The sequence below is a fragment of the Phascolarctos cinereus genome, unplaced genomic scaffold (genome assembly GCF_003287225.1).
Source record: "Phascolarctos cinereus isolate Bilbo 61053 unplaced genomic scaffold, phaCin_HiC Scaffold_8;HRSCAF=390, whole genome shotgun sequence".
Taxonomy (NCBI): domain Eukaryota; kingdom Metazoa; phylum Chordata; class Mammalia; order Diprotodontia; family Phascolarctidae; genus Phascolarctos; species Phascolarctos cinereus.
The window spans coordinates 67,166,283-67,183,785 of record NW_027556291.1 but is presented as its reverse complement, the minus strand read 5'-3'; the positions used below and the strand labels follow the sequence as shown (position 1 = coordinate 67,183,785).

Genomic DNA, 17,503 nt, shown 5'->3' with positions numbered 1-17,503 from the left:
CGAATGCTGAATATAGGAGGTGTCTGAAATTTCAGAGGTAAGAGGGACGATAGAATTTAGCCAGAATCAGCCTGAGAAATCTTAATTTCACCCTTGACATGTGTATTTTTATGTTCTCAGAAGGCTAAGCAATAGAGCAAGGTTAATTGGAACTCCATTAAGATCCTGGAAGAAATTGAGAATCTTAATTGTGGGATCTGGATGACCTGTAGAACCTGGAGTATGAAAGTTAGGAGGGAATGTCACAGAAAGAAAGTGGCAGAAAAACAGAGCCATAGAACAAAAATAGTTTGAGCCAGTAGGACCTTAGAAGGTAGACTCTGAAACCTGAGGATAGCCATAGAAGAGAATGTGAGAGGTAGGAGAGCACTTGGCAGGAAGGTATCTTCTGAGCAAGAGAACCCCATAGAATGCTGAATTTCTTGTTTGGAACTATTCTGAAAGAACAGAGCTAGGAGGTGCCATAGAACCTAGATTTTCAGAGCTAGGAGGAGCCTTAGAATGCCCAGTAGCATCCTTGAGAACATGGAGAGAGACAAGATAATTGAAAGCCTAGCAAGAAGTGATATTTGAGACTTGAAATGTACCTTCATTTCCATATAATTTATATCAAAAGAGTGGTGATTGTTTGAATAAAAACTTAAGTCCCAAACAACAACCAAAAAATTAAGTTTGTAATTGAGTACCTCATATGGCTCTAAGAAATAAAAACAAGTGATTCCTTCTAGTATACTAATCAGGTTAGACAAACAAAAAAAGTCATCAGTTTGATTCCTTTGATTACTTAAGACTGCTAATGGTAATCACTAGGGAATATTTATTGCCTGCAATAACTTTTGAAGAATAGTGCAATTAAAAGGGAGCACATTGACTGCTGAATGTCTGATCTCTGAGGGGAATGAAATTAGGTAAATGGCAAAAGAACTTGCATTTTCAGAGGCGGGATGGGCCACAGGACTCTCAATATCATCCTTGAAATCATAGGGTTTTTAAAAAATTATTCTCACCTGGCCAGTGAATAGAGACAGACAGGTTAATAGACATTCCAGTGAAATCTTGGAAGAAATTTAGAATCCAGACTGTGGGATCTAGATGAGATCTAGAATAGGGGTGAGGAACCTGTGGCCCCAAGGCCACATGTGTCCTTCCAGATCCTCACGTGCAGCTCTTTGACTGAATCCAAACTTCACAGAACAAATCCCCTTCATAAAATTATTTGTTCTGTCAAACTTGGACTCAGTTAAAAGGCTGCGCTCAAGGACCTAGAAGGCCACATGTGACCTCGAGGCCACAGGTTCCCCACCCCTGATCTGGAACCTGGAATATGACAGAGAAGGAAGATTTTTGAAGAGAGAAAGTGGGGGATGGACAGTGCCAGGGAACTAAAATAGTTTGAGTCAGTGGGATCTTAGTACATTAGAATGTTGAATTTGGGGTTTGGAAGTAGGAAGTGGCATAGAACCTAGATTTTCAGAGCTGGAAGGGGCCTTAGAATGGTCAATGGCATCTTTGAGAACGAGTTACTTTATATTCTCAGGTCAACAAGGCATGGAGAGAGACAAGATAATTAGAACCTTAGAAATTATATTTGTGGCTTGAAATGCTATCATTATTTCTGTAGAACATATCTCAGGAATGCAGTGATTGTCTGAATTGAAATGCAGATATCAGACCTCACAGCTAAACATGTAAGTTTATCATCAAAGACCTTACATGTCTCTGAGAAGTAAAAACGATCTTCCGACAAGTGATTCCTTGTAGTGCCCTGATACGGTTGGGCTTCTAGTGATATATCTAATGCTATTCCAGTTATATTGATATTCCTGGGTATGGATCAAGTATGTGGACTCAATTCCATAAGGTATTAAGTAAAGGAACTTCAAAAGAGAGGCCATTTGTGCTGCAGTTTTATGACTAAGACCTATGGGCAGTGCAATAAGGGAAAAATAAACCAATATGTAGAGATAATATCATAGGAGGGTCTGCTCTTAGAATGTAAAGTATCAGAGGGATCCTCTGGGGATTCTTAGCACATCAAAGATCTAGACTGGGAGGTGCCATTCACGGGAGAATTTTCCAGGAAGAAAAAAGTACAGATTGTTAGAGCTGGGAGGGCAGAAAATGAAAACCAAATCCAAACTCACCAGTTTGATTCCTTGCAGATCCTTGACCAGGAACTATTTTACATAATAACTTTTGAAGAAGAGTGCATTTAAAAAGGAGCATGTCGAACACTGAATATCTGATCTTGTGTGGGTCTGAAATTTGAGAGCTCAGGAGACTGATGGGCCTTAGTTTGGGCCACAAAACTCTCCATTTCATCCTTGAGAAAAGGAGTTACTTATTCTCAGGGCACCAGGACATGGAAGAGAGACAGGTTAAATGAAACCTAAGTAACAAAGGACATTTGTGGCTTAAAATGCTACTTACTCCATATAATTTATATCAGGAGAGTGGTAGTTGCCTGAATTAAAACTCAGGTACCAAATCACAAAGCAAAAGGTATGTTTATCATCGAGTATCTTATATGGTTCCAAGTAATAAAACAATCCTTTGACAAGACAAGTGATTCCTTGTAGTGCCCTATTAATATTTCTGTACTGAATATAAGGCATTTTAAAAAGAAACCATTTGTACTGTCACTTTATGATTAAGACCTATGGGTAGTGCAATAAAAGAAAAATAAACAAATGTAGATAGAATATCAAAGAAGGGTTTGCCCTTTGCAGGTAATTTGTCAGAAATACAAGGATCTTTAGCACATAGAAAGGCTTGGTTGTGAGGTACCATTTGTTGGCAAATTTTCCAGGGAATAGAGAGCTCAGAGTATAGACTGTTAAAGCTGCGAGGACAAAACCACATCATATAAAAAAAATCAAAAACACAAAATGATAGTCATCAATTTCATTCTCTGTAGATCCTTAATTACTCATTCTTCTATTGTTAATGAGTACTTACTGCCTACAATAAATTTTTAAATATAGTGCATTTAAGTGGGCATTGGTAGACTGCTGAATGCCCGATGTAAGAACAGTATGATCTTTAAGAGGAAAGAGGGGTAATAGAACTTAGATTTTCAGAGCCAGCATTGGCCTTAGAAATCTCAATGTCATCATTGAGAAAATATTTTTTTTTGATGTTCTCAGTTAGCCAAGGAATAGAGAGACAGATTGAGTCTCCATTAAGATCATAGAAGAAATTTAGAATCTAAACTGCAGGTTCTGAATGACCTGTAAAACTTGAAATATGAGAAGTAGGACAGAATTTCACCAAAAGAAAGTGGGAAAAGGGCAGAGCCATAGAATAAAAATAATCTGAGCCAGTGGGATCTTAGTAAATAAGACTATAAGAGCTGAGAGAAGCCACAGAGAAGATAATATTGGAGCTGGGAGTGCACATAACACAAGGGAGAGCCTATAGAGTGTTGAATTTCTGGTTTGGAACTGTTCTGAAAGAACAGAGCTAGGAGGTCGACAGAACCAAGATTTTAAGAACTGAAATGGACCTTAGAACATTCAATGACATCCTTGAGAACATGGGTTATTTATGTTCTTAGGTCAACCAAGCATGGAGACAGACAGACTAGTTGAAACTTAGTAAGAAATTATATTTGTACCTTGGAATGCTACCTTTATTTCCATATAATTTATATGAGGAGAGTGGTGATTGTCTGAATTAAAACTTAGTTTGTGAACCACAGAGCCCAAGGTAGAAGTTTATAATTGAATACCTTATTTGTGTCTATAAAGTATAAATAATCCCCCAAGACAAATGTTTCCTTGTACTATACTGATCAAGTTAGAGGATATTTCTCATATTAGGAATGGATGGAAAGTATTTACTCACTACCATAAAGTTTTAAGTACAAGGCATTTTAAAGAGAGACCATTTGTGTTATCACTTTATGACTAACAAAATAAAAGAAAAATATACAAATCAATTAAATGGATAGAATATCATAGGAAGGTTTGCCCTTGGGACATATAGTGTCAGAGCTGTTGAGAGTCCTTAGCACTTGGAGAAACTAGTTTGAGAGCTCCCATGCAAGGCAGAATATTCGTGGCAGAAGAAGGCTTAGAGTAGAGACTCTCAGATCTGGGAGGGCAGAACTGCACCATTTAAAGTAATCAAAAACACAAAAAGGTGGTCATCAATTTTATTCCATTCATATCCTTAATTACTGAATTCTCCATTTGGTACTAACTAGGTAGTATTTATTGCTTTCAATAACTTTTGAAGAATCGTACATTTAAAAGGAAGTGCAGTGAATACTGACTTGTCTCATCTAGGAGGGGAATGAATGAAATTAGAGAGGTAAGAGGCATAATAGAACTTGGATTTTCTGAGGCAATATGGGTAGTAGAACTCTCAGTGTCAACCCTGAGAACATGGGGTGTTTTTGTTGTTTTCAACTGGCTAATTGAGACAGGTTAATTGAAATTCCAGTGAGTTCTTGGAAGAAATGTACAGTCCAGACTGTGGAATCTAGATAAGCCATAGTAACTGGAATGTGAGAGGTAGGAGGAACCTTTGAAGCCAGAGAGTGGGAATAATTTGAGCCAGTGGGAACTTTGTACATAGACTATGGGACCTGAGAGTAGACATAGATAAGAGAATATGAGATTGGCAGGAGGGAGGGGCAGAGCACATAGAATAAGGAATTTCAAAGCAGCAGCAGAACCCACTCCAGTGTTGTATTTCTAGTTTACACCGGTTCTGAAAGGACAGAACTAGGAGGTGTGACAGAATCTAGATTTTTAGAACTAGAAGGGAACTCAGAACACTCAATGGCATCCTTGACAATATGGGTTAATTTTATGTTCTCAGGTTGAAAAGTCATGGAGACAGATTGGTTTAAAGCCTTGTAAGAAATGATATGTGACTTGAAATGCTACCATTATTTCATATATACATACATACATACATACATATATGTGTGTGTGTGTATACATATGTGTGTGTATATACACATATATACATATATATATAACCTCAGAAGAATGTCAATTACCTGCATTAAAATCAAGGTAGCAGACCTCACAGCCAAACATATATATTTATCTTCAAGAGCCTTATTGACATATAAGAAGTAAAAGCAATCCCCCAACAGGACAAGTGACTCCTTGTTGTGCCCTGATCAGGTTGGATTTTTGTTGATATTCCTGTTACTTAAAATGGATCAGAACACTACCATAAGGTTTTAAGTACAAGTGTTGTCAAAGAGAGAACGTTTGTGCTGTCACTTTATGAAATTGAGGAGATGCCCATCAATTGGGGAATGGCTGAACAAATTGTGCAGAACTTAAATTTTCAGAGCTAGCATGGGGCCTTAAAAATCTCAGTGTCATCTCTTTGAGACAAGGAGGTTTTTGTTTTGTTTTGTTTGTTCTCTGGGGGGTCAAAGAATATAGTGAGACAGATTAATTGAAATTCCATTAAGATCATGGAAGAAATTTAGTATCTAGACTACAGGTTATGGATGAGCCTTAGAACTAGAATATGAGAGACAGGAGAGAATTTCAAAGAAAGAAAGTGGGAGAAGAACAGAGCCATAAAACAAGATTTGTCTGAGCTACTGGGACCTTAGTACATAAACTATGGGACCTGAAAGAAGACACAGAGAAGAGAATGTTAGATGTGGGAGTGTACCTAGAATAGGGGATATCAGATCACTAGGACATCGAATGTTGAATTTCTGGTTTGGAATAGAACTAAATGTTATAGAACCTAGATTTTCAGAGTTGGAAAGGTCCTTAGAATTCTCAGTGGCATCCTTGAGAATATGTGTTATTTTATGTTCTTAAGTTGATAAAGCATGGAAAGAGACAAAACAGTTGAAACTCTCATAAGAAATTCTATTTGTGGCTTGAAATGCTACCTTTATTTCCATATAATTTATATCAGGGGGCAGCTAGGTGGCGCAATGGATAGAGCACCAGCCCTAGAGTCAGGAGGACCTGAGTTCAAATATGACCTCAGACGCATAACACTCACTAGCTGTGATTGATTCTGGGCAAGTCACTTAACCCCAACTGCCTCACCAGAAAAAAAAAAAATTATAACAGGAGAGTGGTGATTGTTTAAATTAAAACTTAGCTCCTGAACCGCAAAACCCAAGGTAGAAGTTTATAATTGAATACCTTATTGGTGTCTATAAAGTATAAACAGTCCCCCAAGACAAGTGTATCCCTGTAGTGTACTGATCAGGTTTGGGAATAGATGGAGAGTATTTACTCACTACCATAACATTTTAAGTACAAGGTATTTCAAAGAGAGTATTTGTGCTGTCACTTGACTACTAAGACCTATGGGCAGTGCAAGAAGAGAAAAATAAACAAACTAATACATCGACAGAATATCATAGAAATGTTTGCCCTTAGAAGAGAATATGTCAGAGCTTTGAGGATCCTAATTATGAGGTGCCATTTATGGGGGAATTTTCCAGGGAGAAAGAGCTTAGAGTACAGACTATTAGACTGGGAGGGCAGAACAGCATCATATTAAAAAAAAATAAACAACTTATAATGATGGTCATCAGTTTTGTCCTATGCAGCTCCTTAATTACTCAGTACTATGATTGGTATTGACTAGTAATTGCTTTTAGCCTGCAATAAAATTTGAAGTAAACTGCCTTTAAGTGGTACCACATCAGATGCTGAGTATGTGATATTGGTGGGGTCTTAATGAAGTTAGAGAGGCAAAAGGGGCAATAGAACTTGCATTTTCAGCAGTAGTATAGGCCATAGAACTCTCAATGTCTTCCTTGAGAACACGAGGTTGTTGTTTTTTTGTTTGTTTGTTTTATTTTGTTCTCATCTGTCCAAAGGAGAGAGAGAAACAGGACAGATTAATAGACATTCCAGTGACATCTTGGAAGAAATTTAGAATCCAGATTGTGGGATCTGGATGAGCCCTAGAACCTGGAATATGGGAAGGAAGAAGTACTTTTGAGGATAGAAAATAGGAGATGCTGCCATTATTTCCATATTTATATCAGGAAAGTGGAGACTGTCTGAATTAAAACTCAGGTCCTAAATCACACAGCTAAAAGTATATGTTTATAATAGAGTACCTTATTTGTCTCTAAGAAATTTAAGCATTTTTTCCAAGAAAAGTGCTTCCTTGTAGTGTCTTGTACTGGTTGGATTTCTTTTTTTTAATTTAATTTTTTTCAATTACATGTAATTTCTTTTTAACATTTCTCTTTTAAAATTTTGAGTTCCAAATTCTGTCCCCCCTTCCATCTTCCTTGAGAAGGCAAGCAATTTGACATTGACTTTACACGTAAAGTCATGCAAAACATTTCCATATTAGCCATGTTGCAAAAGAAAACACAGATCAAAAATAAAGACAAAGAAAAAGAGAGAAGGTAAAAAAGTATACTTCAATCTGCATTCAGACTCCATCAGTTCTTTCTCTGGAGGTGGATAATATTTTTCATCATCCTTTAGAATTGTCTTGGTTCACTGTAAGCTCAGAATTGCTAAGTCATTCATAGCTGATCATTGCACAATGTCGCTGTTACTGTGTACAGTGTTCTCCTGGTTCTGCTCACTTCACTTTGCATCAGTTCATGTAAGTCTTTGCAGGTTTTTCTGAAACCATCCTGCTTGTCATTTCTTATAGCACAATAGGGTTCCATCACAATCATACCACAACTTGTTCAGCCATTCCCTGATTGATGGGCATCTTCTCAATTTGCAATTCTTTGCCACCACAGAAAGAGCTTTTCCTTTTTCTTTGATCTCTTTTGGATACAGACCTAGTAGTGGTATTGCTGGGTCAAAGGGTATGTATAGTTTTATAGCCCTTTGGGCTTAGTTCTGAATTGCCCTCCAGAATGGCTGGACTAGTTCACAATTCTACCAACAATGCATCACTCCCAATTTTTTCACATCCCCTCCAACATTTGTCATTTTCCTTTTCTGTCATATTATCCCATCTGATGGGTGTGAGGTGGTGCCTCAGAATTGTTTTAATTTGAATTTCTCTAATCAGTAGTGATTTGGAACATTTTTTCATATACAAAACTTTGATTTCTTCTTCTGAAAACTGTGTATTCATTTCCTCTGACCATTTACCAATTGGGGAATGGTGCATATTCTTATAAATTTGACTCCATTCTCTGCATGTTTGAGAAATGAAACCTTTATCAGAGAAACTTGCTGTGAAATTTTCCCCCAGTTTCTGCTTTTCTTCTAATCTTGTCTACATTGGTTTTCTTTATATAAAATCTTTTTAATGTAATCAAAATTATCTACTCATAATGTTCTCTATTTCTTGTTTGGTCATAATTTTCCCCCTATTCATAGATCTGACATGTATAATTTTCCATGCTCCCCTAATTTGCTTATGATATCACCCTGTATCTCTAAATCATGTACGCATTTTGACCTTATCTCAGCATACAGTCTATGTAGTTTCTGCCAAACTACTTTCCAGTTTTCCCAGCAATTTTTGTTAAATAGTGAATTCTCGTCCCAGAAGCTGGGGTCTTTTAAGTTTATCAAATACTAGATTACTGTGGTAATTTACTACTGTGTAATGTGTACCTAATCTATTTTGCTCATCCACCACTCTATTTCTTAGCTAGTATCAGATTGTTTTGATGATTACTACTTTGTAATACAGTTTGAGATCTGGTATACTAGGCTACCTTCTATACATTTTTTAAATCAATTTCTTTAATATTCTTGACCTTTTGTTGTTCCAGATGAATTTTTTTATGATTTTTTTCTAGCTCTATAAAGCAATTTTGGTAGTTTAATTGGTATGGCACTGAGTAAGCAAATTAGTTTAGGTAGAATTGTCATTTTTATTATATTGGTGTGGCTTACTAGTGAGCAATTAATATTTTTCCAGTTGTATACATCTGACTTTACTTGTGGGCAAAATGTTTTATAATTGTGTTTATATAGTTCCTGGGTTTGTCTTGGCAGGTACACTTCCAGGTATTTTATATTGTCTGAAGTTATTTTAAATAATGAAACTTCTCTTTCTATCTTGTCCTGGTGCACTTTGTTGGTTATATATGTGTATGTATATGTATATATATACAGGTATATAATCGCTAATGATTTATGACTTGTATTAAATCCTGCAACTTTGCTAAAGTTGTTAATTATTTCAATAAGTTTTTTAGTTGATTCTTTAGGATTCTCTAAGTATACCATGATATCCTCTACAAAGAATGATAGTTTTGTTTCCTCATTGCCTATTCTAATTCTTTTGATTTTTTCCTTGTCTATTGCTATAACTAGCATTTCTAGGACAACATTGAATAATAGTAGTGATAATAGGTATCCTTGCTTCACCCATGATCTTACTGGGAATGCTTCTAGCTTATCTCCATTATCAATAGTGCTTGCTGATGGTTTTAGATAGATACAACTTATCACTTTAAGGAAAACTCCATTTATTCCTGTACTTTCTAGTGTTTTAATAGGAATGAGTGTTATATCTTGTCAAAAGCTTTTTTGCATGTCTTGAGAATCATATAATTTTTGTTGGTTTTGTTATTGATTATGGTCAATTATGCTGGTAGTTTTCCTAATCTTGAACCAGCCCTGCATTCCTGATATAAATCCCATCTGGTCATAATGTTTGATCTTTATGACATATTGCTGTAATCTCCTTGCAAGTATTCTATTTAAAACTTTTGTATCAGTATTTATTAGGGGAAATTGTCTATGGTTTTCTTTCTCTGTTTTTGTTCTTCCCAGTTTAAGTAACAGCCCATATTTGTGTCATAAAAAGAATTTGACAGGACTCCTTTGCTTGTTTTTCCAAATAGTTTTTATAGTATTGGAATTAATTGTCCTTTAAATGTTTCATAAAATTCACTTGTGAATCCATCTGGTCCTGGAGATTTTTCTTAGGAAGTTCATTGATGGCTTGTTCAGTTTCTTTTTTTCTAAGAGAGGGCATTAAGTATTAAGTATTCTATTTTCTTATACTCTAGGCAATTTATATTTTTGTAAATATTCATCCATTTCACTTAGATTGTTAGATTAGTTGGCATGTAATTGGGCAATATAGCTCCTAATAGTTGCTTTAATTTCCTTCTCATTGGTAGTCCTTTTCATTTTTGGTACTGGCAATTTGGTTTTTTTTCTATCTTATTTTTAGTCAAATTAATCAATAGTTTATGTATTTTATTGGTGTTTTATAAAACCAGCTCCTAGTTTTATTTATTAGTTCAATGGTTTTCTTACATTCAATTTTATTAATCTCTCCTTTGATTTTTCAGGATTTCCAATTTGATGTTTAATTGGGGATTTTTAAGTTGTTCTTTTTTCTAGTTTGTTTTTTTTTAATTGCATGCCCAATCAGGTTAGATTTTTAATGATATGCCTTGTTTTTGGAATGGATCCAGATTATTTACTACTTGCCATAAGGTTATAAGTATATAAAACATTTCAAAGAGTGGCCATTTGGGTTGTCTCTTTAAGACTAAGAGCTATGTGCAGTGAAACAAGAGAAAAATGAACAAATAAATTGTTAGAATATCATAGTCAAATGTTTCTTAGAAGAGAATGTGTCAGAGCCATGAGGGTCCTTAGTACATAGAAAGGCTTGGTTGGAAGGTTTAGTTCATGGGAGAGTTTTCCAGGTAGAATAAAGTTTCCAGTACAGAATATTAGAGCTCAGAGGGCAGAACTGCATGATATAAAAAGAAAAAGGTTATCAGTTTGATTCTTGCAGATCCTTGATTACTTCTTTTGGTAATCATTAGGGAGCATTTATCAACCACAACATTTCAAAGGGAATACCTAGAATGCTGAATGTCTGATCTTGTAAAGGTCTGATTAGAGAGGGAAGAGAAGCAACAGAACTTCGATATTCACAGGCAATATGGGCTGTCAAACCATCCATGTCATCCTTGAGAATATGGGCCATAGGTATACCTTTCTCAGTGATGGCACCAGGGCATGGAGAAAGACAGGTTACATAAAAACCTACTAACAAAAGATACTTGTGGCTTGAAATGTTACCTCTATTTCCATATAATTTATATCAAGAGAGTGCTTATTGTCTGAACTAAAACTCAGATCCTGGACCACATGGCCAAAGGTATAAGTTTTTCATTAAGAGTTTTATACAGCTCCAAGTAACAAAACACATGATTCCTTTTGGTGCCCTGATTGGTTAAGACTGCTACTGATATTCCTGTAATTGGGAATGGATGGAGAATATTGACTCACTACTATAAAGTACCAAGTATAAAGCATTAAAAAAAAGAGACCATTTGTACTGTCCCTTTAGAACTAAGACCTATGGGCAGTGCAATAAAAAAGAAATAACTACTAAATGGATATAATATCATAGAAGAACATTTAGTATCAGAGCTAGGAGGTTCCTTAGCACATAGAAAATCCTGACTGGGAGATGCCATTCAAGAGAGAATATTCTAGTAATAATTGCACTTAGAGTATAGACTGTTAGAGCTGGGAAGAAAGAAATGCAAAATATTAAAAAAGAAAACCAAAAAATGGTCATCAATTTGATTTTTTTTTTTTTTTTGCTTAGGCAGTTGGGGTTAAGTGACTTGCTGAGAGTCACACAGCTAGTAAGTGTCAAGTGTTTGGTCTGAGGCCAGATTTGAACTCAGGTCCTCCTGACTTCAGAGCTGGTTCTCTATCCACTGCGCCACCTAGCTTCCCCTATCAATTTGATTTTTTGCTGACTCTTAATTACTCAATATTGCTAATTTACTGGCAATGATTATGAGTATTTATTGCCTATAATAACTTTTGAAGAACAGTACACTTAAAAGGGAGCACATAGAATGCTGAATGTCAGACCTCAGAGGGAAATGGAATTAGAGAGATAATAGGGATGATACTACTTAGATTTTCAGAGGCAGTATGGGGCATAGAACTCTACATTTCATCCTTGAGAAAAAGAGTTATTTTATAATTTCAGGGACCCAGGGCCTAGAGAGAGACAGGTTAAATGCAACTCTCATAACAATGGATGTTTTTTGCCTGAAATTCTACCCTTATTTCCATATAATTTATATAAGGAGAGTGGTGATTGTCTAAATTAAAATTCAGATCACAGACCACAGAGTAAAAGGTACAAGTTTAACATCTAGGGCTTTATATGACTCCCAGAATTAAAAAAAAAATTCCCTTGACAAGACAAGTGATTCCTCGTAGTGCCCTGAACAGGGAAGACTGCTACTGCTATTCCTGTTATTGGAAATGGATAGAGAATATTTATTGCCTACAGTAGCTTTTGAAGAACAATGAATTTAAAAGAGAACTAATACATTGCTAAATGTCTGCTGTAAGAGGGGTCTGAAATTATAGAGGTAAGAGAACTTAATTTTTCAGAGCTATAGAAATCCCAGTGTCATCCTTGGGAAGATAGCCTTTATTTTTATGTTCTCAGGTGGGAGAGAGAGAGAGATACTCCAGAGAGAACTTGGAAGAAATTTAGAATCTAAACTGCAGGATGTAGATGAGCCCTGGAACCTGGAATATGAGAGGTAGAAAGGAATTTCACCAAAAGAATGTGGGAAGACAGAGCCATAGAACAAAATTGTCTGAGCCAGTGGGACTTAGTACATAGACTGTTGGACCTGAGAGTAGCCTTAGAGAAGTGAATGTGAGTGCTGAGCAGGCTCCTAGAAAACGGGATGATATCAGAGCAGGAGAGCCCGTGTAGTGTCAAATTTCTTTTGAAACTGTTCTGAAGGAACAGAGCTAGATGGTTTGATAGAACCAAGATTTTTCAGAGCTAGAAGGGGCCTTAGAATGCTCAATGGCATTCTTTAGAACTTTTTAAAAAATGTTCTCAGGTTGACAATACATGGAGAGAAGCAGGTTAATTGAAACCCTAGTAAGAAATGATTTTTGTTGTTTGGGATGCTACCAGTAGTTCTACATAATATATATTGGGATAGTGGTAATTGTCTGAGTTAAAACTCAGATGCCAGAACTCACAGCCAGACGTTTAAGTTTATTATTGAGGGCCTTATGTGTATACATGAAGTAAAAGCAATCCCCTGACAAGCCAAGTGATCCCTTGTAGTTCCCTGATTGTGTTGGACTTCATTCATATTTCTTTTATTCAGAATGTATCCAGAATATTTACTCTCTACCCTAAAGTTTAAATACAAGACATTTCATGGAGAGATCACTTGTCCTATCACTTTATGACTAAGATGCATGGGCAATGCAGTAAGAAAAAAAATAACCCAATAAATGGATAGAATATCATAGATGTTCACCCTTTAGAACATGATAGTGTCAGACCTATGAGGATCCTTAGCACATAGAAAGTCTTTTGCTTCCAATAACTTTTGAAGAATAATCCTTAAAGGGAGCCCACAGAATACTAACTCTCTGATATAATAGTACTTTCAAATTAGAGAGATAATAGGGGCCATAGAGCTTAAATTTTCATTGAGAAGATGAGGGTTTTATGTTAATAGGTAGCTAAGAAATAGCAAAAGACAGATTAACTGAAATTCAATCAAGGTCCTTAAAGTAATCTGAAATCTAGACTGTCTGATATGAATGAGCCCTAGAACCTGGAATATAAGAGGTAGGAAAGCATTTTCAAGACAGAAAGTGGAAGAATGACATAGCTACTACTAAAAACAATAGTATGAGCCAGTGGGACCTCAGTATGTAGACAGTGGGACCTGAGAGTAGCCACAAGGATAGAATGTGACATCTGAGTGGCCATCCAGGTTATCAGAGTAGGAATGCCCATTGAGTGGTGAAATTCTGATTTGGAAATGTTCTGAAAGAACAGAGATAGGAGGTGTTATAGAATCTAGATTTTTCAGAGCTGGAATGGGTAGAAATCTCAATAGCATCCTTGAGAACATGGTTATCTTTATGTTCTCAGGCCATCAAGGCATGAAGAGATAGGATAATTGAAGCCCTAGTAACAAAGGATAGTTGTGGCTCAAAATTCTACCTTTATAATCATATACAGAATTTGTATCAGGAGAGAGGTGATTATCTGACTTGAAACACAGGGTCCAAACCACCAGCCAAAGGTATAAATTTATAATCAAGTATCTTATGTGACTTGAATTAGTAAAAACAATCCCCCTCAAAAAGGTGATTCCTTATAGTGCCCCGATCAGGTAAGATTGCTATTGATATAGGAATGGATAGAGAGCGTTTACTCCCTAACATAATATTTTAAGTACAAGTCATGTCAAAGAAAGACCATTTGTGCTGTCACTTTATACCTAAGACTTATGGGCAGTGTAAAACGTGAAAACTAAACAAAGCACTAAATGGATAAAATATCGTAGGAGGGTCTGCTCTTAGAAGAGAATGTGTCAGAGCCATGAGGGTCTTCAGCACATAAAAAGGCTTGATTAGGAGGCACAATTCATGGGAGAATTTTCCTGGGAGAACAGAGCTTTGAGGACAGAATATTAGAGCGGGAGTATAGAATTGCACATTATTAAAAAAGATAAACAAAAGAAAAAGGTCATTGATTTGATTCTTTCCAGACCCTCAGTTACTGAAGACTACTATTAGTAATGACTAGGAGTATTTATTGCCCAGAGTAACTTTTAAAGAGCAATACATTTAAAAGGGAGCCCATAGAATGCTCAGTATCTGATCTTGGAGGGGTCTGAGATTGGAGACTTAAAGGAGCAATAGACCTTGGATCTTCAGGGGCATTGTGGGCCATAGAGCTCTCCATGTCATTCTTCAGAAGATGGGCTAATTTATGTTTTCAGGGCACCAGGGCAGGGAAATAGACAGGTTAAATGGAACCCTGGTAACAAAGGATATTCCTGTCTTGAACTGCTACTTTTATTTCCACAAAATTTATATCAGGAAAGTTGTAATTTTCTGAATTAAAACTAAGGTCTTGGACAAAATAGCTACAAGTATACATTTCTCACTAAAGATCTTAAATGGCTCCAAGTAGTAAAAACAAGACACGTAATTCCTTGCAGTGCCCTGATCAGGTAACACTGTTATTGATATACCCATTATTGGGAATGGAGGGGAGAGTATTGACTCATTATCATAAGGTATTAAGTACAAGGAATTTCAAAGAGAAACTATTGAGCCATGATTTTACTACTAAGACCTATGGGCAATAACTTAAGAGAAAAATAAACTAATAAATAGATAGAATAAATGAATAGGAGAGTCACCCTTTAGGAAAAAATGTCAGAGCTCTGAGGGTCCTTAGCACATAGAAAGTCTTAACTGGCAGAATTTTCCATGGGGAAGAGAGCTTCAAGTACAGACTATTCAAGCTGGGAGGGCAGAACTGCATTATATAAATATAGGGAAAAAATAGGGTCATCAATTTGATTCCTTTCAGTTCCTTGATTACTTAAGACTGCTACTGGTATTGACTAGGGCATATTTATTGCCTACAATAATATCTGAAGAACAGTGCACATATAATTCAGAAAGTCTGATATAAGAGGGGTCTTAAATTAGGGAGGTAGGAGGGGCGATCGAACTTAGATTTTGAGAGTCAACATAGGCTGTGGAAATCTCAATGTCATCCTTAAGAAGGTTTTTTTTTTATGTTTTTAGTGGGGAAAGGAATAGAGAGAGAAAGACTAATTGAAACTCTATTAAGATCATGGAAGAAATTTAAAATCCAGCTTGCAGGGTCTAGAGAACCTCTAGAACCTGGAATAAAAGAGGTAGGAGGGAATCGCACAGAAAGAGGAAGAAGGACAAATTCATAGAACAAAAATAGTTTAAGCTAATGGGACTTCGTATGTAGACTAGGGGACCTTAGAGTAACAATAGAGAAGAGAATGTGAGAGCTGGGAAGTCAACTAGAACAAGGGATATCAGATCACGAGAGCCCATAGCGTGTTGAATTTCTGGCTTGGAACTGTTCTGAAACAACAGAACTAAGAGGTGTGATAGAACCCAGATTTTCAGAGTTAGAAGAGACCTTACAACACTCAATGGCATCTTCAAGAAAACAGGTTATTTTCTGTTCTCAAGTCAACAAGGAGAGACAGGTTAATTGAAACTCTAGTAAGAAATTATGTTTGTGGCTTGAAATGCCACCATTATTTCCATAAAATATATATCAGGAGAGTGGTGATTGTCTGAATTGTAATTCAGGCACCAGACAACACAGCCAACATGTAAGTTTATCATCAACAGCTTTATATGCCTCTAAGAAGTAAATGCCCCAACATGACAATTTGTTTCTTTTCCTGATCCCTATCCAATCCTGATCAGGTTGGATTTTTATTGATATTCTTGTTATTTGGAATGGATCAAGAGTATTGACTCACTAACATAAAGTTTTAAGAACAAGGTGTTTCAAAGAGAGGGCAGAAAGGCAGCATATAAATATAGGCAAAAATATGGTCATCAATTTGATTTGTTTCCTTGATTGAGACTGCTGTTGGTATTGACTAGGAAGTATCTATTGTATATAATACATTTTGAAAAAAGATTGCATTTAAAAAGTCACGCATGGAATGCTAAATGTGTGAGGTTCCAGGGATTCTGAAATAACTGAGGAAAGATAGTCGATAGAAATTAGATTTTCACAACCAGCATGGGCCTTAGAAATCTCAACGTCAGCCTTGAGAAGATGAGTATTTTTATGTTCCCAGTGGGCCAAGGAATAGAGAGAATGGTTAATTTAAAGTCCCATAAGAGCATGGAAAAAATTTAGAATCCAGACTATCTGATTGCAATGAGTCCTAGAACCTGGAATATAGGAGGCAAGAGGGAATCTTTTAGAATGAAATTGGGAGAGGGATAGAGCTGTAGAACAAAAATAATCTAAGGCAGTGAGGCCTTAGTGTGTAGACTATGGGACCTGAGAGAAGCCATAGAGAAAAGAATGTGAGAACTGAGAGGGCTCCTGGAACAAGGGATATCAGAGTATGAGAGCCCATAGAATGTTGGGATTTATGGTTTGGAACTGTTCTGAAAGAACAGACCTAAGAGGTGAGAAAGAACCTTGATTTTCAGAGCTCGAAGGAGCCTTAGTACACTCAATAGCATCCTTGAGAACCTGGGTTTCTCTATATTCTCAGAGCACCAAGGCATGGTTAATTGAAACCCTACTAAAGAAAAATATTTGTAACTTAAAATGCCATCTTTATTTCCACGTAATTTATATCAGGGGAATAGTGATTGCCTGCATTAAAACTCAGGTTGCAGAAAAGAGAATCACATGTATAACTTTATGATCTAGTTCCTTATATGGCTCTAAGAATTAAAAACAATCCCGACAAGACTAGTCATATCATAGTGCCATGATCAGATAATATTGCTATTCATATTCCTGTTATTGGGAATGGATGGGGAGTATTTACTCACTACCATAAGGATTAAGTGCAGTTCAAAGAGAGACTATTTGTGCTATCACTTTATGACTAAGTCCCATGGGCAGTGCAATAAGAGAAAAATTAAAAAGAAAACAGATAAATGGATAGAGTATCATAGGAGGGTCTGCCCTTAAAACATATAATGTCAAGGATGAAGGTCCTTAGCACAAAGAAAGTCTTGTTTGGGAG

The 17,503-nt window shown here is 36.3% G+C and overlaps 1 long non-coding RNA gene across 19 annotated transcripts in view; it reads left to right on the top strand.

The window, feature by feature from the left end:
* Positions 1-17,503, top strand: part of LOC110203312 (uncharacterized) — a 128,244-nt gene that overhangs the window by 33,056 nt on the left and 77,685 nt on the right. The window lies entirely within an intron of this gene.